Here is a 25,285-nt window from a genome sequence, read left to right on the forward strand (position 1 = left end):
TTGAATTGTGTATCTACCACTGATTATCTGTGTGATCTTGAGTTATTTTTTTACTTCTTTTTATTTTTTTAACTTTTTAAAATATTTTTTAACATCTTTATTGGAGTATAATTATTTTACAATGGTGTGTTAGTTTCTGCTTTATAACAAAGTGAATCAGCTATACATATACATATATCCCCACATCTCCTCCCTCTTGCATCTCCCTCGCACCCTCCCTATCCCACCCCTCTAGGTGGTCACAAAGCATGGAGCTGATCTCCCTGTGCTATGCGGCTGCTTCCCACTAGCTATCTATTTTACATTTGGTAGCGTATATATTTTACTCCTTTTTAAACCTCAGTCACCTTAACTTTACAATGAGAATACTAGCTGTTACCTAACAATACCACTATAGTTAGACTCAATATATGAAAAGTACTTAGCACAGTGCCCAGTCAAGAATAAACCTAGGGAATTCCCTGGCTGTCCAGTGGTTAGGACTCTGTGCTTCTACTGCAGGGGGCACGGGTTCGACCCCTGGTCAGGCAACTAAGAACCTGCATGCTACATGGCTAAAACAAACAAAAAAGAATAAACCTAATGGCTGTGTGATGATATTGCTATGAATATTACAACTGTGAGATGTTATTTGTCACTCAGTCAGACCGCATTCCCTTAATACACACACAATGACCTTACCGTGAAGGCCACCTCTCCATCTCCTCATTCCGTTTCTCCTGGGAACTAGCATGGAATATGGCACAGTGGGAATAGATGAGGATATGGAATCCCACAGACTTGGGTTCAAACATGTTTTCCATAATTTGGGGGCTCATCTAAAATTAATGTTAATGATACATCTTCCCTCCAGGGTTAATGAGTTCAATGAGATTAGAGATTTTGTCTGTGCTGTTCACTGGTATGACCCAAGCACTTCACCCAGTGTCTGGCATGAAGCAGGTAGTCAACCAATATTTGTTAAATAGTATTGAAGTTATTTGCACTCTGTCTGAACCATTTAATCTTATTTCCTTCATTTTGTGTTCCTCCTTCATTAGCTAACTGATGACTTGGAATCCATGGCAAAGTAACAGAATTGTCAGAGATGCTGGGCTTCAATAGTTCCATAAGAAAACTGTAGCTGTTTTGAGCCAATTCTACCTTCCAGATGATCTTTGTTCCACATAGTGCTATTTGAATTTGTGCTAAAGAGATCTGAATAAGTTGCTAGCATTTGGGGTAACTGAAGATGCCATATCAATATCCAAATTCCAGCTTCTCCAGAAATTTGGAAGATCTGGCAGTGCATGGCTATATTCTCACCAGGCAACAATGAACAGAGCATCTGTTCCCTTCGACAGGGCATGCATTCCAATGGGCCACAGTCTCTACATCTCCCTATTGTATCTCTGACACTGCAGCTGACTTACTATGGACCATCAACTTTGCTCTACTGGTTTTCTTATATCCAAACACCTCTCTCATTTACCTCCCTGATTTCTGTAGGTAGTTGAGTTTATCAGTCCTGTCCCATAGTTTTAAAAGGTTATTGAGAAAGCGGTGGTTTAATGCATACTTTTAAGCCTGTGGTGGGAATGGGGATGTAAACGCAGGCTGAGGATAAGGTGGAAGAAGGGGTAAGAACCATTTCTCTTGCTAAGTCATATAGATATTCAATAGAGTGCTTTACATTTTATGATACACATTTCCTCAATCTGTGAATATTGGTAACATTATAGCTATCACCACTGATACCATAAAAATGCCGACATGTTTGGAAATTTCATGAACATTTAAGTGAATAACCTTGAATGTTTTATATTAGAAACATGTCTGGAAACATCTGCTGGGCTTGTGCTTTGGAACTGAATCTTAAATGATTTCATGGACCAATGGCATCTGAAGCAGCAGAAGACGACAGAAAACATTTGCTGCTGGGATAACCACGGCCATTAAAACGCCTCCATCATGGTGTGCTTTCCTTAGTCTTTGTTTATGTAAGTTAGTGGTTTGTGGGCTTGAGAATTTCAGGATTTATCGTCCTAGGAAAGGATGATGGGAAACAACAAAACATAATCCTTTGCAACTAACTTTGAAACATCTGGCTCATGGGGTGTGGAATAAATGAAAGAAAGCTACCCAAAATTCAAAGAGAGAAAGAGGTGGGGGAGGAGGAGAAGAGGAGAGGGAAAGAAATTTTAAAAAAAATGAAACTCCCCCCCCCAAAAAAAAGAAAGAAAGGGAAGAGGAGAGAAGAGGGAAGAGGAGGGAGAGGAAGGGGGAGGGGGAGGGGAGGGAGAGAAACTCCAGAAGTTTCAGCCTCCCTTTTCTTCTCTGCTAGTCATGAAAGAAGACGACTGCAATCGGAAAAGGGAATGAAAAGGTGGAGGAGGAGAAGGAGAGAGTAATTAACTAGTGGAACTGCCAGGATTTCTATCTTTTCTTTCCTCCTCTCCCTTTTGGAGGCTAAATAAAAGTAGAAAAGTAAAGAAATCAAGACCACAGAGAGTTTTTACAAGATTCTCTTATTGGATGGAATATGCTGGCTCATGCCATCCGAGGAAATGATGGAAACTTGAATTCTGAAGGACTCATTCTTTTTTTTTTTTTTTTTTTTGCGGTACACAGGCCTCTCACTGTTGTGGCCCCTCCCGTTGCGGAGCACAGGCTCCGGATGCGCAGGCTCAGCGGCCATGGCTCACGGGCCCAGCCGCTCCGCGGCATGTGGGATCTTCCCGGACCGGGGCACGAACCCGCGTCCCCTGCATCAGCAGGCAGACTCTCAACCACTGTGCCACCAGGGAAGCCCCAGGACTCATTCTTTAGCTACAAGGGCCCCCATAGTGAAAGCTGGTAATAGATAAAATGTATCTTTATTTTCATCCACTCTTCCTCCCTCACCACACACCCGGACATGAAACCTGTTTTCTCAGGACTCAGTCCTTTAGAGTCTTAAACTGCCCCACAGAGATGTGGTGGTTTTATTCATGAACAAACAGAAAGGAAAGAAGGATATATATATATATATATATATATACACACACACACACACACACACACACACACACACATATATATATACATATGTATATACATATATATCTATCTCAGGGAATGTGATTGTGGCCATAGATCTAAGCCGCTTTCTCCTCCACCATAAATAAAGTTGATATTTTGATGTTCATCTAATTAATTCATTTCTCTATTCCTTATTCCTGAACTCAGAAAGACAAGAGAGAAATGCCATTTATTATTTTATAAAACTCCCAATTAGTGAATCAACTGGGAACTCTGATAGTTTTAAGTACTGATATTCAGAGCTGAAATAATCCATGAAATCCATGGAGACACAAAGGTTACTGGTTCAATCAGGGCAGGAAGATGAGGCTTCAAGCTTCAGTGTTTCATAAACGGAAGCTTTTCTGGTTTTTGATTGTGGTAATTTGTGGCAGTTTTTATGGTGATTATACAGCTACTTTTTAATAGGCATGGGCTGTGGGGGCCTCTGCAAATTACCTTGAATTGTTCTCATGGGCACACATTGTCTTTAGCAAGGATTATAACAACATTTGTTCATTTGGGACTTCCCTGGTGGCACAGTGCTTAACAATCCTCCTGCCAATGCAGGGGACATGGGTTTGAGCCCTGGTCCAGGAAGATCCCACATGTCACAGAGCAACTAATCCCATGAGCCACAACTACTGAGCCTGCGCTCTAGAGCCCACGAGCCACAATTACTGAAGCCTGTGCACCTAGAGCCCATGCTCCACAACAAGAGAAGCCACCGCAACGAGAAGCGTGCGCACCACAGTGAAGAGTAGCCCCCACTCGCTGCAACTAGAGAAAGCCCACACGCGGCAGTGAAGACCCAATGCAAACAAAAATAAAATTAATTAATTAATTAAAAGGGAAAAAAGAAAAGAAGTGGTAGTGACCTGCCCAAAAGCCATTCTATGTTTAAAAAGGAAAAAAGAAAAAAATAAACCAAACACTAATTTGTTGGAATCCACCAGAGAACAAAGAATAAAGGAAGATGGGGGGGATTAGGAATTCCAAGGGTTGGAGGAGGGTTTCCAATGTAAAACGACTTGGTCAGGCTAGGCCACATTAAAAGATTATATTAGAGACTTGAGGGAGGTGATGGATTGAGCCACGTAGCTATGAGGGAAGGGGAATAGAAGAGCATTTCAGACATAGGAAATGGCTTAAAAAAAAAATAATGTATTGCAAGGAGGCCAGTGATGCCAGGACAGTGAGCAAAGAGGAGAGAGTGTTGGAGAGGTAGGGGAGGTGTGAGGGAGAAAAAATAATATAGAGACCTGTTAAAATTGTGCAGATATGCCTGAGTGAGAGGGAGGTCATCCAAGGGCTTCATAATCTGAATTACATTTGTAGAAATCTTTGTGTCTGCTGTGTAAGAAGAGAATATAGGGCAAGGGAGGAAGTAGGGGGACCAGTTAGAAGTAGGGGCACAGATGAGAAATGATGGTAATTTGGACCAAGGTCACCCAAAGGGAGGTAGTAAAGGGTATTCAACTTGGGGGTATTTTTTATTGGGTATAGTTGATTTAAAATGTTGTGTTTAATTTCTGCTGTATAGATTCAGTTATACATATATATATATATTCTTTTTCATATTCTTTTCTGGTATGGTTTATTACAGGATATTAAATACAGTTCCCTGTGCTATTCAGTAGGACCTTGTTGTTTATCTCTTTTATATATACTAGTTTGTGTCTGCTAAACCCAAACTCCTAATTTATCCCTCCCCCATGCCCTTTCCGCTTTGGTAAACATAAGTTTGTTTTCTAAGTCTGTGAGTCTGTTTCTGTTTCCTAGATAAGTTCATTTGTGTCGTACTTTAGATTCCACATATAAGTGATATCATATAGTATTTGTCTTTGTCTTTCTGACTTACTTCGCTTGCATGTATGGGGCCAGTAATGCAGCCCCACTGAGATAAAACTATGAATCAGTGTGACAGGGTCGCAAGGAAGCGAATGTGATGAGGCAGGAATGTCTCTCCAGGCACATACTTCAGAGAGGCCACAAATGAACCACTTCATTTTTATTTTCTTTTTTCCAAATAATGAGATCTTATAAGGGCAGATTCTTTTACCCTTTTTCATAAATGATGCACTCATCCACCATCCAACTCATCCCCCTCCCCCAGTACAGGTCAGGATGTCCTTTGTCTTCCCACCCAAACCCCTACCCCAGGACAAGCTTTGACTCAAATGCTGATCCTACAGGAAGGCACCAGTCCTTCTTCCCTGGGGAGGTGATGGGAAGGGCTGGCTGAGATCCACAGAGAGACAATTTTGAGGAATTGGCTGCTGCTAAATAATGCATGGGCTCTGTTTGTGAAGCTAATTAACTGAATTCACTTAATCGAAAGATGGTGCTAGGACTTCTTTTGCTTTCAGAAAGGGTTGAGGAACTGAATAGGAAAATCATCCCTCAGCAGAGCGGCCCTGCTCTCTGTCACCAGAAAGTCATGTCAAACATCTGAAGGTGCAGAATATATTTTTCCAATTGCGTTTTAGCTCTGTAATTACAAGGATCTAAAAACCTTGATTTGACTTCTCAGTAACTGGCAGTGGAAACCCATAAGCAAAGCCATCTCCCCCATGCCTGTGGGATGGAACGGATCGTGAAGGAGCAGAAGGATAGGAAAGTGATATTTTTCCCCCCCATCTTCTGCAGTGGCCTAGTTTGTCACTCATTTCATTTCCTATTTTTAAATTCTAGCTAGGGAGCATCCAATTCCACGTGCAGGGATTGTTTTGCTGATTTCAAAGTCCTGCAAGGCCACATTCAAATAGGAACGGGGACTTATTTCAGTTAAACTCCAGAGAGCATGGCAATGCAAGTGATTTTTGTTTTCCTCCCCGTGTGTATTATTCATCATTCTCTGCTATTTCAATGAATTATAAGGACAAGGCGATGTGTTGAGTCTGTCTTTCACCCTTACTCAAATCCATTCAGGGGCTTTCACTTTGTTTCTTTTCTGATTTTCTTTGTGTAGAATTTGTTTTTGCCGCTGTTATGTTTCATTTGTTTGGTTGTTTCTTTTTTTTTTTTCTTTTTTCAATTTAATCTTCAAGGTGTTTTTTCTTCCCCTGAATAATACGCAGGGTTTGTATTCATCTAAAAATAACTCACACCTCTCAACAGCTGATTCTACTCAGAGCTGACTTTAAGACACAGCACATATACTCAACTTTTAGTCTTGAAATTCAGAACGCTGCTTGATAGCTAATAATGGAACCTACCAGCCCTTCAGGGAGAGGAAAGCTTTTGGGTTTGTCCCCAGGTTTTCTTCCCCAGAGTTGTCCCACTTGACTACCTTAAAACTCTCTGGAGGGCAATTCAAATGCTTGGGAGACATTTCTTGCGACCCCAAATGGGGCTTTGAGTTCAACCCATCCCAGCTTAGCCACAAAGAGCCTCCGTGTCCAGCAGCTGTGGGTTTCCCCTGCTCTTGTAACAAAAAGCTGTGAGCAATCAGTCAGCTATGCTGGTCCCAGAGCCGGGTGGATTCAAGAACAAAAGATGTGTGTCACATGGCCATACCCTCTGCATGCCACAGGCCCAAATTTCCCCAAACTGTGGCCGTTACACATTTTTGTTCTCAGGAGAAGGTGGTATGAACGGAAGATCACACGAAAATCACTGGAGAGGATACAAAGGTCAGATCAAGGGTGGGAATGCTCATCAGAGCAGTGTTCATGGAGGGTAAAGTGGTCACATCTGAGAATGTCATGTGAGAGGAGGGATGGTATTCTTGTTCTTACCATGGGCCACGCAAGGGCATCCTAATGGATATCGACCTGATATGATGTCAAAGGCCTGGGAAGATTCCCACATGCAGCAAAGCTGAAAAAGAAAGGAAAAACAGAGGAAAAGAGCATTAATTAAAGACCTCTAAAATTTCACTAATGAAAGAGTATTAATTAAAGACCTCTAAAATTTCACTAATAAAATGTATTCCTGGGCTTCCCTGATGGCGCAGTGGTTGAGAGTCCGCCTGCCGATGCAGGGGACGTGGGTTCGTGCCCCGGTCCGGGAAGATCCCACATGCCGCAGAGCGGCTGGGCTCGTGAGCCATAGCCGCTGAGCCTGCGCGTCCGGAGCCTGTGCTCCGCAACGGGAGAGGCCACAACAGTGAGAGGCCCGCATACCGCAAAAAAAAAAAAAAAGTATTCCTTCCAGTTCTCAGCCTCCTTGGAGAGGTAGGCTATGTCCTCTGGTAGATGTGGTTAATGACTGATTTACTCAGTTACAATCAGGGATAGGAGATTCCTAGTCTTCTGGAGGGAGCAGAGCCAGGGATGGCATGAGGCAAGCCAGGGGCCCACGGGGTAAAATTTAGGGAGACTGACTGAGGAAGAGAAAATAAATATCCAAAACAGCACGTTTTAGAAAATGAATTGGGATACCAAGTAGGAAAGGAACCATGAGAAAAATAAAGGGATTTATGTGATGCATGCAGCAGACTGAAAGGAGATATGGTGTAAAACACAGATCTCCTGACTTCCAGGCTGGAGGGCTTTACCTCCTTGTTTTTGACTTATTTGGAATCCACAGTATTATTTTATGTGGGTTACTGCAGCAATGTGTTATTATCTCTGCATTGTTTTCTGCTTTCTGACTTAGTTGAAATAACTATGGCTTTGGGGTTGGACAGACTGGATTCCAGGTTTACCACGTACAAATGTATGCAACTTTGAAGAAATTATTTACCACCCTTGAGTCATAGATCCTCCTCTGTAAAATGGGGCTGTTTCTGGAATTAAATGAGATAATTTATATGAGTTTACTTGGGCATTCATTCAGCAAAGTGTACTGAGTGCCTATCTATTGCCAGGGCTGCGGAGGAAACCAAGATGGCCCTAGGTTTTAATCTAGTGAAGGGAACATAAATAAACATGATCTTTTGAATATATGAGACATTAATGAACACCTGCTCAAGTACTATTTGTCAAGAGATGAAGTAGATGCTAATATTCGAGGTTCCCTCTTTCTTAGTGTAGGGGTGCTAGAATCAGTTCATATAAGGGACTATTTCTTCTTTATTCACAGGTTTCATTTTTTTTCCAGTAGATTAATTTAGCTTTACACCTCACCAAGCAGACATTAGAGCCTACTGAATGGATAATACACATCTCATAAATTCTCTTACACAAAAGACCACAGTGAGTCATACTTTCAAAAGTGCCTGAAGATGGATTTACGCCCCATGACAGTCATAATGGTTCATTTGGAGCAGTTACACAGTCCGCTGGGTAAATAATGCAAGTTGTATAAATCACATCGATGCTGTGTTTACACAATAGGCCGTTACGACTCCAGAGGAGCTCAAACAACCTGATACAAGAGGATGTTATAAATGATGTCAATACAGTGCAAGTTTAAGTTAATCAAGGAAGCAACCCCAAAGGAGGGCAGGTTTGTCAGGGCAGCCTAAAGGAGATGAGATGAATAAAACATGTCTTTGGTAAAAGTTTATATTAGTTAAGCCTCCTGGCTGCCAAATAACTGGAGTTGATTTAAACTCCCTTTATTAAAAAAAAAAAAAAAAAAATGGAAGAAGGGTAGGACTACCCCTCAAAAATATGCAGGGGTACTTCACAGAACCCCAAAGTCAAACTACAGCTAAGTTTCAAGAAGGAACTGAAATTAAGAGAGGGAATGCTGCAAAAATCCAGAAAGTTTCTCATTTCTGTCTTTTTTTCTCTCTCAGAAACTTCATTCTACTTTCGAATTACACATTGGCCTTCTCTGCTTTCTTGTCTGTGTGGCCTCTTAGCATCCGAGTTTCCCTGTTAACTGTTCCAGCAGATTCCCTGGCTCTAAGTCTTAGTTTCAGTTTCCCAGGTGGGAGATTCTCTTTGGCTCACTCGGGGTCAGATCTCTCCACCCCCTCATCCCCTCACCCCCCAGGAAGTTATAGGAAAAGGCTGGGGGCATATAGTAGAATCATGGCTTTATTTATAAAATTCATTAGCATAACCCAAACGCCTGGGGCACAGGCCTGTACGGAAGGAGGTGTTTCTCAGAGAGGAGGATGGTTCGTGGAATGTAGAGACAGCCAGATAAATGTCCTCCAGAAGTGCTGTCCCCTTGATAAGACCCAGAGGCAGAGAGAAACACACAGAGTAGACTCAGAAGATACTGGGCTGCCCCAGAAGCATCCAGGAGAGAGAAAGGATAAGAAAGTTACCAGGATGTTGCCTGTTTTTATAACGGCTTGATTTACTTTATATATATTTAATTCTAATGGAGTACTCATGTCTTGACAGAATGCATTGCAAAATGAACAAATAAAAACAAAAACAGAACCCACAATTTGAAACACTAGAAGGATAGGTTTTTGGTGTTCACGCCCTGTACCTATGAAAGGAGCTCAGTGAGTGTTTGCAATTTCTATGCTCTATTTATATGGGATCCAGAGTAGAAACATGTGAATAGTCTAGGCACCTGTTAAATATCATGGGCTTGATATGGGGTTATCATTACAGATTAAAGCTCATTATTTATAAAATTCATTAGCATAACCCAAACGCCCCAGTACACTGTGACTTTGGCTAGCTCCTGTTTTGCCAGGAAGAATGATAGCGGATGGCTCTCATCACAGGAGTGTCAGGATAGTTCTTTGAATTTATAGCACGTATGCTCGCCAGCATTCTGCATCCTCCATGGTAACCCTAGTTCTTGGGATGCCCAGAATCACGACTTTCCTTTCCTTGTCTCATTCCTTCATTCCCCGTTCTTTTCTAGATGGTTCTCATAACCCAGGATAGGAACTTATTTATCAGCTGACTAGCTGAGCTTGGAAAAGACATCTTATTTGCTTATCAATCAGTCCACTGTATGTGTAAGTGGACTGGCAGGCATTTGTGGGGTGTTTGGGAGATTCCTGCTTCCTTCCTTACCATTCAGGATATAATTCAGGGTCAGAAAGGCAAATTCATGTGTTATTTTTCTAAAAGTTTGGGTTTTTAGAAAAGTTAAGAAAGTTTAAGGAAGGAAACAAAACCCAGCCAGAATTCCACCAAGTTTAACATTAGGCATTCTTCCACAAAGGAAAGGGAGGAGGGAAATAACACCAAATGGATCTTTCACTGAGGAGTCCACATGCTTTGTTGGAGGAGTTAATTAACTCACATCAAGATTAGAAAGATAGGGACTTCCCTGGTGGCGCAGAGGTTAAGAATCCGCCTGCCGTGGCGGGTGGGGGTGGGGAGGATGAATTGGGAGATTGGGATTGACATGTATACACTAATATAAAATAGGTAACTAATAAGAACATGCTGTATAAAAAAATAAATAAAATTCAATAAAAAAAAACACCAGAATCTGCCTGCCAATGCAGGGGACACGGGTTCGAGCCCTGGTCCGGGAAGATCCCACATGCCACAGAGCAACTAAGCCCGTGCACCACAACTACTGAGCCTGCACTCTAGAGCCCGTGAGCCACAACTACTGAACCCATGTGCCACAACTACTGAAGCCCGAGCGCTTAGAGCCTGTGCTCCACAACAAGAAAAGCCACTGCAATGAGAAGCCCGCGCACCACAAGGAAGAGTAGCCCCTGCTCGCCACAACTAGAGAAAGCCCGCGTGCAGCAACGAAGACCCAGTGCAGCCAAAAATAAAAATTAAAAAAAAAAAAAAGTTTAGAAAGATAGAGATTGCTGACAACACTTAGTCAGCACTTACTCTCCACCGAGCACCAAACACAGACGTCATCTCAGCTCATGGCGATTCTGTAAAGTAGTTAGGTTCCACATGTTCATTTTAAAAGAGGTATTTTAGACTCAGGGAGCTTAAGTGCCCTGTCCAAAGTGACACAGTAATAAATGGGATCATCTGAACCCAAGTCAGAGTTGCTCCAATGCTGATGTTTATCCCCCTGATAAACTACTCTCCCTCTGTAAAAAGGAGAGCATGTGAACTTCTTAAGGGAAAGAATGTCACCTTGCTCTTCAGATGCTCCAGTCATGAAGTGTCTCCTAAGACACATTCATACAAAATCAGGTGTTTATTCACAATCCTTCCATTTTTAAATAGCAATCCCTGCCCACCCCCCACTTCATCAGATATGGAAGTTAGACAAGAACCTGCAGCTCCTGATCAAGACACACTGATGGATGCGGTCAGTGGATCACTGATACAATGCATTCTGAGCAAAATATAGTCAAAGGGACGACCTCACTACAGAGTAAATAACTAGGTAAAGTAAGCCATATGCAGAGAAAGAGAAAAGCCCACATCCAGCTCTGGAGCCAGGCAGACACTAGGTCTGTAAGTAATTTCTAGGTCTCTGCTATATTTGACAGATGAACTCCGAGCTCAGTGATTAATGCAGCAACTTACCCAACCTGGAAAGCTAGGAGTAAGATTCAAGATGGGTAATAAGTTTAAGGAAGAGGAGAGGACATTGGTAAGAGACTTATACTGTGGTCAGATTATTTCACTGCATTATCAACTCCTGACTGGGGTTGGAGGGTGGAGTGGCCATTCGCTAATTCACATTCATGTTTTTAGTGATGCACAAAGTACAATGCCATGTACTTAATAGGTGCTCGACAAAAAAACAGCTGAAAAATATGACAAGGGTCAGGAGTTAAGGGGGAAGATATTTAAAAAAAAAAAAGAACTTAAAACACTTTACTCTCTAGAGAGACAAACAGCAGACAGATTTCCCAATGCCTTACAAAGAAGGATTGTGGCAGAGCTTTGAGAATAACTCACTTCTTAAAGAAGATGTCCCCTAAAGAAGATGAATAACCTGCTATATAAAAAAATAAATTAAATAAAATTTAAAAAAAGAAAAAAAGATGAATAAAAGATCAGAAAATGGTCCTCTCACTTTGACTTTCAGTTGTACGACGGACTCTGAAATATACAGAGTTGGTGCCCCACCAGCAGTGGGGTCCAGGCAGTGGAGAAAGTCTGGCCCTTCAGTGCTTTCTCCAGTTCGAGGGACCCCTGCAGGCATCCCATTGTTCTGACCCATTAGTGTTCCAGACAAAGGAGGGACTTTTAGGATCCTAAAGTAAAGTTGTTGTTTCTGTAGGGGATTTCTTGCCCTCAGTCTAAAGTTTTTTAGTCTTTCTTGCAGCAGATGCACTAGCATACTTTAGGGAAGTCTCTTCTCTTACCTGGCACTTAAAGCAGAAAGATTTTCTTGAGGACCCAGGGACTGCTCGTAGGTGGCATCTCTCATTTTAGGGGGAGCTGAGCTGCCAGTTCAGTTCCGCTACCTACTAGCTATGTGACCTTGAGCATCACTTATCTAGTGTACTCACGCCTCAATTCCATTTGGTGTAAAATGAGAATCATAATGGTACCAACCTTATAATGTTGTTAATGACATTACAGAGATAATGTATGAAAAAGATAAGCCCAGTTCAGGCTCTCAATAAATTACTTATTTCTTCCTTTCTCTATGGATGAGGATACTTTGTCATACTCTTTATCAGCCGTCAGGAGTATATGAGATGGTTCTCAGGATTCATTTAACAGATACGAGTAAAAGGATAAACCATGAGGAGTCAATATGGACTTAGGGCAGTAATGCTTATATAAAACCTACATATGAATACTATCAAAGAGTCAAGGTTGGTGAGAAGTCTCTTGAAAGATTAGAAATAATTACCAGTGAGTTAATAGGAATGGGTTCTGTCTGTTTCTCTTTAGTTTCTTTCTCCTACTCTTCCTTTGTCTTTGCTAGCTCAGGCTGCTTTAACAAAATACCATACACTGGGTGGCGTAAACAACAAACATTTATATCTCACAGTTCTAGAGGCTGGGAAGTCCAAGATCAAGGTGCCGACAGATATGATTCTTGGTGAGGGCCCTCTTCCTGACTTGTGGATAGGCCACCTTTTTTTTTTTTTTTAATTGAACTATAATTAGTTATAATATTGCATTAGTTTCAGGCATACACCAAAGTGATTTCAGTTATATATATATATATGTGTGTGTGTGTGTGTATATATATATATACATATATATATGTGTACGTGTATATGTGTGTGTGTGTATATATATATATATATATATATATATATATATATATATATGCATGTATGTATGTATTTTCTTTTTCAAGTTCTATTCCATTATAGGCTATTACAAGATACTGAGTATAGTTCCCTGTGCTATAAAGTAGGTCCTTGTTGATTATCTATTTTATACATAGTAGTGTGTATCTGCTAATCCCAAACTCCTAATTTATCCCTCCCTTGCTTTCCCTTTGGTAACCATAAGTTTGTCCTCTGTCTGTGAGTCTGTTTCTGTTTTGTAAGTTTATTTGTATAATTTTTTAGATTCCACATATAAGTGATATCATATACCATTTGTCTTTCTCTAACTTACTTCTCTTAGTATGATCATCTCTAGGCCACCTTTTTGCTGTATCCTCACATGACAGAGACAGCAAGCTCTGGTCCCCTACTCTTCTTGTAAGGGCACTAATCCCCTCATTGGGCCCCACCTTCATGACCTCTAAACACAACTGCCTCCAAAGGCCCCATCTCCTAATACCACCACATGGGGGTTAGGGCTTCTGAACTGACAGGGGACACAAACATTCGGTCCATGGCACCCTCTTTCCTCCCCACCATCCACCCTTGCTTGGTCTTTCTCAACGTTTGAGATCCATTTAGCTAGCAAATACCATTGTTATAGAAAAGAGGAATATGAGCAAGATTGTACAGACTAACAGGAATTTTCTGTGATATATGAGTAGTAGCCTTAATAAACTACAGGAGTCTGGACCTGCTGTCTAATTGCCCATAGAGAGAAGGCACGCAGATCAAATATTCTATAATCAAAATCGTTATTGTGCTTATAATCGCTTAAAGCCAGCCAAGCTACACAGAAGGCAAACTCGGGTGTCTAGGAGTATATTTTGCAACTTATTTGTCCCGAAGATTTTTCCAAAAACCTTGCATTATTTAAAGTTGGATATTTTGAGGGTAGGTATGTCAGTTATTGAACTGTCAGGTTTTATACTACAGAGAAGAGGTCAGGAAACTTTCTGTAAAGGACCAGATAGTAAAAATTTTAGGCTTCTGGGGTCATACGGTCTTCGTTACAACTACTCAACTCCACCATCAGAGCACCTAAAGCAGCCGGAGAAAGTTCATAAACATGTGAGCATAGCTGTATTCCAATAAAACTGTGTGGACACAAGCTTGAATTTCATATAATTTTACATGTCTCAAAATATTATTCCTCTTTTGATATGTTTTCAAATATATAAATATGTAAAAACTATTTTGGCTCGTGGACCTTATAAAAACAGGCAGCAGGCCAGATCCGGTCTGATGTGCCTTCCCCTGCTGCAAAGAACAGGCCACACAAACTTTAGCCTCAGAAATCATTCACGTGGATGCTGCCAAATGTCATTCACATGTAATCATTCATTTCCCAGCTTCGGTAATGGAGTGGAGACGTATATTATTTAGTTAGGTCACAGAAGACCTGGACTCGTGCTCAACTCTGGTTCTGAGTGACCTTGGTGACTTCATTTAACACCCCAGGAGCCCAGAAGGCACCTACGGAAGCTTCAGACACTGATGGTGAGGGGGGAGATCCACAGGGTCTGGCCCCTGCCTACCTCTCTCATCTCAAGCAATTTTACTCCCCCTCCCCCACTCCCATTCTCTTTAGGCACTTGGGGTTCCTGGCTGTTCCTCAAATATGCCAAACTCGTTTTTGCCTCGAGGACTTTTACTTGCTTTTCCCTCAGCAAGTCTCTTTTCCCAGAGACTTAGATAAGTGAATCATATACACTGTTCAGCTCTTTACTTAAATATGACTTCCTCCACATGGTCTTTTCAGCCTCCTGATCTAGAACAGCACCTGACACCCACTACACTACCTCTTTGCCTGCTTTATTTTCTACACTGACATTTATTGATAGCAAAATGATCTTGTTCATTAAATGTCTACTTCTTTGCTATCTAGCTTCCTTAATTGTCATGAGGACAAACTGTCCGATCCGCTGCTAGAACAGCACCTGGAATATCGTGGTTGCTTCACAATCACTTGTTGGATGAACAGTGAATAATTTGTATGTGTTTCTGGAAATAAGAAATCTTTGGGGCCCTTATCCTTGGAATCAATTCCCAGAATCCCATTCGGAGTATTCTCTGTAATAGCAGATACTAAACATACCCTGCCATGTAAGGCAAGCTCAGATAAATTAAATAACTTGCCAAGGGCTCAAAGGTAGTGTATGGCAGAGACAATGGGTGTTTGAACCCCGCTATCATATTTGAATGCCTGTTCTTTTTGTCCCACTCTTTGATAATGTCTGATATCCTGTAGGTATGGTGACCAAACTGTCCATCATTAAAGCCAAGGTGTTTCCCCATCAAAAGTCCTGGCATGTTTATAAATTAGGATACTACACAGACGTCAAAGGGAACAAGCTACTGCTGCTTCCAACACAATGGGTGAGTCTCATGGTGAAAGAAGCCAGATTCAAAAGACTCCACACTGTGTGGTCCCATTTATATGAAGTTCAAAACAGGCGAAGCAAAATGATGATAATAAAAGCCAGAAGTATGGCTGTTTCTGGAACCGGGAAGAGGCAAAAGGGAACTTCACGAAGGCTGAAAATGTTCTGTCTGTGTACGTGTGTACAAATCTCAAGACGCACACGTAAGGTTTGTGTTCTTATATGCACATTTTCCTTTAATAAAGAATCGGAATTGAACAAACATTGAAACATAGAAAGTCAAGATATTTATAGAAACTGCGGGATAGAGCAACTGAAATTAGGATGGCCTAAAAAAATTCAAAAGATCTGGTGCCCAGAGTTATAGAAAACCTAGCAGACCATCTAGAAGGGAATTCACGATGGTCTCAGAGGCTGACAGCTGATGGAAGATGAGACTGACCTCTGCCATCTGTCTGAAACCACAGCAAAAAGAGCTGAGCTAAGTCAAATTTAGGGAAGTGTGTCGTTTTCTCACGTCTGTCTTGCCTCAGCACCTCCCTCCACTCCTTGAATTTCATGAAGCACTTCTTCTCAGATCCAGCTTTTCTCCTGAGCGATCACCCCATTTTCTCTCAAACAGCAGGAGAGATGAGACATGCCCGTCAAACCTGTATCATGTTTGGCAGGAAAATAAGCTTGTTTTACTGCTGTTTGTCTTTGGAATTATCTTCCATTAAAAAGATTACAGTGAAGACAGCAAGTTTTTTCCTTTTTTTCATAACAAGTCATAAAAGCCTCAAGCCATTTAGGTATGGAAATATCCAAGAGCCCGAAGGGGCAGTCTGAGTTTTTGTTAAAGAAACACCCGGTCCCTGAGAAGGAGCCTGAGAGGGTGTGACTGTGATGGGGGGGAAGGGACAGTCACCCCCAAAATGAGCCGGGGTCCTAAGAGATAAATTACAGACAAGCAACCTCCTTGAGCATCTTTGACAAATGACATCTGTGCTAAGACGAAATCAAAGGACAAGGTCAGTTTCCCCAGTGAATGAGGCTGAGCGAGTCATACATCTGGGCACCCCGCATGCCTGGTCCATGAAATCACCAGAGCGTCGAAGGAGAGTTATGTTTAAGGCCAAGGCTTATTTATGGAAAAATGAGTTTCGGGGCTTGGCTATGCTCAAGCACAGACCTTCTGGGCTGCGGGTACATTGGTTATTCTTTACAAAGTAGTTCTTGTCCTCAAGAACAAGTGTCCTGATTCCGGCCTCAGTGTGGAGCCCAAAGACCTGGCCTATCAGCTTCTTCATTTCCTGTGGGCTGGGCCACCATCCCCCCCTCCCTGTTCTCAAAGCGCAGCTTTGAAAATGATGCCCTCAGCTCACTTGGATGCTGGTACCTCACCCGAGTAACGAAGCCGAGAAACACCAGAAGTGTATATGGGCTGGAAGCAGAAGAAAGTGGCAAGGACCGATGTGGCCCTTTTACAGCATAACTGGCCTCATTCCTCCCCCTCCACAAGCAGAGACATACCGGAAAAGGACTGAGTGGCCGACATCTTCTCTGAGCTTTCAGGACTTCGAGACCATAGGACAGATGGCTCCTCAAACTTGCTGCCGTGCAATTTCCTAGCCCCACAGAATTCTCTATCCGAAGAAACTAATTACTTACTGCTATTTTCTGCTTTCATCAAGAGCGTTATGTAAAACCAGGACAAGATGATATGAAAATTGATAAAGGCCTTTAATTATGTTTCTTTGCCCCAAGTCTCCGCGGAGACCTCGGCATTTTCAAAATAAACTTGACGTGATGCTGGGGCGCTTGAACTACTGTGGATATTTGAGAAAATAAAAGCATGGGCTACACTTATCAGCACTGACAAGGGGGCAACTGGGGCCGGCAGGATGTGGAGCTCTCTAGCAACACGACTGACGATCTGTAGTGCCTTTTTCCCTTAGAAAACGTTTCTACTTTCCCCGAGGTGTACGCGGTGAGAGTAACTCTACAGAAACTTCCATTGCTCTGCCCCCTTCTTTAGTCTCTGGTTTGTAAATTCCAGGGGCTGTTTCTAGGGGCAGGGCGTCAGCCAGGATCACTACTCCTGAAGGCATGTCTTGGGACCTTTCCCATCTCCCTTGCTCAGTAACGTGTTGAGTCACCAAAGGAAGGGGCATGACTGACAAAGGGACAGTGTCTCCCCTCCTTGCTTTAAAACACATGATTTATCCAAGGGAATCAAAATACCTCCTGTCCAGTGAGGCCCACAGTGTGTGCAGACCTGAAGAAGCCTGGCTGAGGGCACAAAGGGGACAGAGTTCACTGGACCCACCACGTCCCCCGACGTGGACTCTGGCCTCCCTCCTCTCACCCACCCATTCACAGATATTCTGTTACCATTACAAGGACCCTCTTCCCTGTACTGGAACCACTTGGAGGTCCTGAAGACAAATGTCAGTTTCCTGAAGACAAATGTGACCAACTGTAACCAGGAAGATTTCAGTATCCTTGAGACTATGAGTATACGGGGCACAGGTGGGACAGTGCATCCATCTATCTCCAAGGTGGTTTTTTTTTTCTTTTTTTGACTGCAATTTATATGAGCCTAAAAAATCACTTTTCTCAAGCCAGCTCTGCCCAGTATTCTAATACCCATGACAACTCCATATCCATCCTATGTGAGAGGGTAGTAAAGATACTAAGCAAGGTGCTGTGACCTCTGACCTTTGTCGCAGACTTACCCTTTATCCATCTCTTCCTTTCTCGTAGACCCTTAAGATTTTTCAGAAGCCTTCCACAGCACTGAAGGAACTCAGCTTTTCGGACACTTTGACCTGTGGGACCATTCCCCAGGTTCAAATGTACAGATCCAACAACCAGTGTTTAAATGGGCTCACTTTGGGCATTTGGGGCAGAAAAAGTCTCAGTCATGTGGGACTGTCCTGCACATTACACTGGAAGATTATAACACCTGTCTTAGTCTACTTGGGCTGTTCCAGCAAAATGCTACAGACTGGGTGGCTTAAATAACAAACATTTATTTCTCATAGCTCTGGAGGTTGGGAGGTCCAAGATCAAGATGTCAGCATCTGGTAAGAGGCATCTTCCTCGCTTGTAGACAGCTGCCTTCTTGCTGTGTCCTCACACGGGGGCGAGAGTAAGACCTGGTGTCTTCCTCTTCTTATAAGGACACTAATCCACATGGGGACTCAGACCTTTCCTAAACCCAGTTCTCTCCCAAAGGCCCCATCTCCAAATACCCTCACACTGAAGACTAGGGCTTCAACATATGAATGGGGGGGGGGCACAAAATTGAGTCCATAGGAACACCCCTGGTTTGTACCCACTAAAAACCATCAGTAATCCCAATCACTGTGACAAACTGAAACACTGACACACATTTCCTAATGCTCTCAGCAGAGAGCCACTAAATAAAAGCAAACAAAAACCTTAAGACAATGGGAGAGGTTGCTAAAATAGGATGGCTTTGTTCACTATATGAGAAAACACATCCAAACCTGATTGTGTACATATATATGTATAACTGAATCACTTTGCTGTACACTTGAAACTAACATAACATTGTAAATTAACTATACTTCAATTAAATTTTTCAAAATAAATAAATACATAAAACCCATCCAGGAAAGCTATAACACTGCAGTCATGACACCCGACTTACACTCTCCCACCTACCCCCATCCTGCCAGATGTAATTCAAACAAAAGCAATGCCAGAATAGTAAAGTATAAGAAAATCCAATGTTTTATATTTTTTCCTAAAATAACTACTTTTTACTTAAAAAATGTACAAACTGTTTCAAAATAAAATAGTTGTCCTTCTTCTGACTCCTTGGTATCTAAAGCATGTGCCTGATCTGACCATTGGGAAATCTAGCACTTCCCTACAGCTAAAGAGAAAGCTCTTCATCATGGACTTCATCAGGAAGACCTGGTTTAAGCCTACCTCTCTACCCTCCCCTCCCGTCATCCCACCCCCATGCTTTGTGCTTCAGGCACCAGTGGTCATGCAGATTCTGTATTGTATCCACCCCTAGCCCTATCCTCTAAATACACACACACACACACACACACACACACACACACACACACACGCTATTCAAGTTCAAGTCTGTGATTCTGTTCATGCTTCCACATTATGTGGAATGCTCCTCCCAACCCCAACACCCAGGTCCTGTTCACCAGGCTAATTCCAGTCATTCTTTGAGCCTCAACTAGACAGCCTCTCCTCCAGGCAGCCCTCCTGACTGCCTCACCCCCTTCCTCATCACCCCTACAGGCCTCCAGCAGCATATTCTACACTGGTCTGCAGTCATCTTTTGATATTCCTCTTTACCACTAGATTATAAGGGTTTTAATGGCAAAGATGATTTCTTTTTCATCTTCTGTCACTTCAGCTTGATGAAATAAATTATTTCAAGTTCTCTGCAACATAGCCTTTCTAAAGTTATAATATAAGTAGCTAAAGTCATTCTTCAAAAATCTATGAAACTGTCAGAAAGCCCTCAGCATCCTTCCATCCTTCTTTCTCAGCAGAGATGTCTCAGTCCCACTCCCCAGACACTCACACATGTGCTTTGACCAAGGCTTTCTCTAATAGAAAATATCTTCTTGGACTTTGCCGTGCATGCCAAGGTTGAGCAACTGACTGAAGACTTTCCTTTGCTCATCAAAATTCCTTCTTTTTTCGTAGCAAACTCTTCAACCCAGCTCTGTGGCAGGTGATTTGATGGACTAGTCTAGCATTTCCAAGAGGGTGTGGTGAATTATTTAAGGTGGCATTTTAATAGTTATAATTAATTTTAGTATTTTTATAATCTACATAACTAGCAGATCAAATCAGGAATTTCATAGTTATTATTGCTTAGGAGGAGGCTAAAATTAGAAGGAAACGAGTTACAATAAAAAATATTAAGTAGGAATATAAGTAACATAAAAATGTGACAAAAATCAAGAAGAATCCTCAACCTTGATGGTCCATATTAAGTATCAGTCTGGATAAGCTACTGTACCCAGTTATTCAATCAAACACAAATCCAGGTGTTGCTATGAGGGTGTTTTGTAGATATGATTCACATCCACAATCAGTTGACTTAAGTAAAGGGGATCATCCTCCATAATCTGGTTGGGCCTGATTCAATCAGTTGAAAGGCTTTAAGGGTAGAGAACTGACGTTGCCCTGGCAGGGAAGGAATTCTGCCTGTAGGCTGCAGTGTCAGATCCTGCCCGAGTTCCAGCCTGCCCTATGGATTTCAGATATGTACAGCCACGCCCCACATCTGCCAATTGGGAAAGTAGATAGAGACAGAAATAGACAGAGACAGATAGATAGAAAGATAGAGTGATAAAGAGAGAGAAAAAAGAAAAGGATCCCATCCTACTGGTTCTGTTCTCCTGTTCTCTGGTGGGATGCTGAATGATACATCAAATGACTGAGTTTTTGCTTGAGTTTCCCACTGCCAGGGATAACTGCATATTAACTCTGACCTTCTGGAAACAATGCTTAAGACCCTCACTTGCCTTTACTGTTTAGGATTGTTGTTGTAAACAAAATCTGAGATATTCATACCTTGACAAGATGCCTTTGCTCTTTTTCCAATGCCACATCCTCTACTGGATTGTGGACCTACTGTCCCTGCCAAATGCATCAACTGGGATGGGAACAGTAATATATTTCAGCTGACATATATCACCCAATTCAGTAAAGCAGTGCTGGTAGTCAGTAAATTAGTGCTGGTACTTGATACTCACATGTGCTGTCAAAATAGAGGTGCTCCTTTGAACCCTGGGATCCTAGAGTAGTCAGGCTCCACAAAGCCCTGGCATCCAAATCATCTGGAGTTTTTAAGTTAAAAATGAAATTTCCTAGACCCCCATCTCAGTTCTCCTACATCAGAATATCTTATAGGAGGCCACAGGACCTTAATTTGTACAAGCTCATAGCATGAGACTTATATGAGCTAAGTTTTAAATCCAATGCCCGAGGAATTCCCTAGAGGCCATGCAGAATGGTTGTAGCTTTATATGTTTTAAATTTGGGAATCCTGTAACAGAATGTATTTGAGAACTCTCTTTTACAGCTATAAGAACCCAAAAGTTTAGAACCCACCAAGCCAGTCTGTGGTAGGTTGAATTATTGACCCCAATTCCCTCCCTGTCCCACACCCTTGCCATGGCCTCTTCATGGATGGGGCATATTTCCACATTCCGTGACTCTGGGGTTGCTTATGTGACTTGCTTTAGCCAATGGCAGGTGGGGCAGAATTGACCTGTGGACCCTCCGTATAAAGTCTTACCATGGTGATAGCTAAATGATACATAGTCTAATTCCCTAATTTTGTAGATGAGAAAACTGAGGATCTAAGATGCAAAGTGACTTTCCTAAGGAAACTTAATCTGAAGGAATAACTCAAAATGCTAGGACTTTCATGGCAGGTCAGAAGATGGACACATTGAGAAGAAGGTTTTCAACACTCTTCCAATTACACAAAGCAGACCAGAATCCTCAGGTCGATGAACCTTTGGAGTAGCAGCATTGGTCCCTCCAAAAAACTTCACCATGTCATGCTTGGCCAAGGAAACAGCTGAAGTTCAATGGGCCCACCTTACACTCTGCAAGGTGAGGATTTGGCATCCTTTCCACCTCCTCTGCTCACCTCGGTTACTCTCAAACAATCATGCACTGCCTGTTGGAATGAAAACAAATGCCACTAAATGCTATTGTCCTGAGCATGGCATTTTTTTTGCCAACCATTAAGATGTATACATCCAAATGCCTTTATTTACTACTCCAAGAAAGCATCTTGCCTACTGGGCAAGCACCTATAGTAGTCAACTTTACAGGGGGTGAGGAGAGTGGAACTGTTTGTCATATGAGAGTCCAATTAGGACTCAGACTTGGAATTACATTGCCCACTGAGACTTAAGAGTGTCCACACTGGGTGACTGATAATACGGTACATAAGATACCACAAAAGAAATCTACAAATTCATGATAACCTAAAGGACATCATTTTGATGCCTGTACATGTCAGAGAGCCCGGTGCTTTGGATTACCACAGTGTTTCCTGGAAAGTCTGTTTTGCCAAATATCTTGAATTCGGCCCAAGCATTCTCCCCATTCACAGGCGTATGGTGGGTTCAGTTCCGAAGGGAGATGAACTCTGTGTGTCCTTGCAGAAGGCTCAGACTATGCAATATTTAAATTAAAAAAAAAAAGATAAACATCATTCTAGGCACATTCTGTGCCTCATCTCCATGACCCAGTTCCTGTTATCCATCAAGTAGGTTTTAAAATAGTCCACGTTTTTCAGTCCTGCAAAGTCAACAGTACTGGAAAGTTGGCAGGTCCACTTGTTTAAACAAAGCTCCCAAGTTTTCTGCTGGCAGGTGTTTCCAGAGTTCTTGGAGCACAATTCTTTGGATAGGATATTTGCCAATATACATAGCAACAGGAAAAAAACGTGTTTTCCTTTGCCACAGTGGAGACACCAAAATGTCTTAGATGCAAAGCTGGATATTCAGTTTGGGGGCTTATTTTGGCTCTAGGTCAGGAATAAACAATAATAAAATCCAGCATCTCTCTGTCCAGGTCTGATGGGTTTCAGAGGGGAACAGGGACACTTCTCAAGTTGGCGGTGTGGACTCTCCATCCATCTCTGCACAGTATGACCCAATGAGAGTTTGGTTCTCCCTTCTTTGTCAATTCCTCCAGACTCCCGAATGTCCCATTCTCAAGCTTTCTAGCTAATTTTGCCTGCAATTGAGGCTGGGGATAGTGGGTTTGAAATTTAATATGATGAAGGCAGAACAGGTAAGACTTTATTCTTCCTCCATCTGTCCTTAGGCATTGATTTCAATTACTCTTAAATCCAGCTTTCCAAAATTGAAACCTGGGACTGCTTTAAAATCACATGACTAGTTTTATAATCTGTTCCTTGGCAGTTGGACTAATTCATACTTGCTGCCATTCGATTCATTCCTCAGTCATTCAATTAAACTTGACACTGGTGCTGTAACCCCACGAGAGAGAAATAATCCCTTGTCTCTCACCCTGAACTGAATGAAAATAAATAGAAGATTTTTTTTAATGCAAAACCAAAGTTTGAAGAGGGGAAATATAAGCATGGAAAGGAAAGGTTTCGGGGACAAGTTTTTAAAACTCAAAGGAAGTCAAAATGTAACCGACTTAGAAGGTACTTAATGGTCATTGAATTGTAACCCAATGAAAATTATGAGTTTCAAATTCTGCTTACAAAAATTTAGAATATTAGGCACTACTAAAAGTTATTTTAAGTCATTTCTTCTTTAGTTACTTGTTAGTGGCAAATGTATTATTTCATGCTTGTGTTAATTGGCCTTATTTTTGCCTTTCTGTGTTACCTGTCTGCCACATTTCCCTCATATTATCTTGTCATTTAGTATCTTTGGAAGCTTCCTTACCAATTTCAAAATGAAGATACACTTTATCGATGTTCTGGGTTTAGAACGGGCCCTTTCAGTAAAGTCATGAACGTAGCCAAGGATCTTATAAATCCATCCGTTTCGGGAAAAAGAAATGGACGTTCGATTGTCAGCGAAAAAATCCATTTTTTCTTTCCTGTTAACTGTGGCTACAAAAAGAAACCACATTGATCAGACTCTGGGTTTTTCACCTTGGGAAGATGTCTGAAGGAGTAATAGTAGTGAAAAATATAGACTTTGCTCAGACAGACCTGAGTTCAAATTCCTGCATTGCTACCTACTTGTAGATGTTAAAAGATAAGGATCTTGGGACTTCCCTGGTGGTCCAGTGGTTAAGACTCCACACTGCCAATGCAGGGGGCGCAGGTTTGATCCCTGGTCGGGGAGCTAAGATCCTACATGTCGTGTGGCTCAGCCAAAAAAAAAAAAAAAAAAAAAAAATGATAGGGCTCTTAATTCAATAACAGTCAAATCATGGCACTGCCTCTTCCTAGCTCTGAGACTTAGGTCAGCTTGTTAAACTCTCTGGACTTTGCTTTCTCAATGGTAAATGGGCAGAGTGAGTGGATATGTTTGGGAAAATTAAGTATATGGCGAGTACAAAGCCCATAAAAGCAACTCAAGATGAAAACAGTAACAGACTTTGAGAAAAGTGTATCTGGCTGCAACCTTGACATCACCACACTTTTTGTTTGAACTTTCATTGTGTTTTATCTTATTAGTAATAAATATTTGTTGTAAAAAAAAAACCTGGAAAATATAGATAAGTTTTTTTTAATGAGAATTGTTTAATGACTCATAGAATCATCTTCCAGAAATAATTCCCATGGAGAGTTTGATTGAATCCTTTCAGACTTGATCATGAGACATCCAGGTGACATTACAATGCCCCTCAAAGGCTTCACTGCCATCTGGGGGAGGACTGGCCAGCTCCCTCGTGGAAGAGTAGAGAAGGCATGGGAAAATTGACTCCTAGGAGATAAATCAGGAGAAAGCATCCTAAGCAAATTTGGGAGGAAATGAACTTTTTTGTTTATTTGTTTCCACAAATGAAGAAATGTTGTGAATTTCAGGCAGGATATTGTTTTTTGCCAGATCGTTCTTTTGGAAGAGGCAACAGTGCTAAGACAAAGCTCCTCCCGGAAAGATAAAAGGCCCAGGAGGATCTCTGCTGGTGAGTTTCAGTAAATATGATGAATCAATATTGTTTTAACTGTTAACTCCCAATGACTGAATTGGAGAGGACTAATAAAGCAGTAACTTTTTTACTGAGTTGCCTCACTTTTCCCTTGATTATTGGGAAATTTGTGAAAACTTTTTGGCTGTCTCTGTGGCCTTTACTATCAACAGATCTCAACAAGTAT

This window comes from Monodon monoceros, unplaced genomic scaffold (genome assembly GCF_005190385.1).
Source record: "Monodon monoceros isolate NGI ecotype Baffin Bay Population unplaced genomic scaffold, NGI_Narwhal_1 Super_Scaffold_3, whole genome shotgun sequence".
Taxonomy (NCBI): Eukaryota; Metazoa; Chordata; class Mammalia; order Artiodactyla; family Monodontidae; genus Monodon; species Monodon monoceros.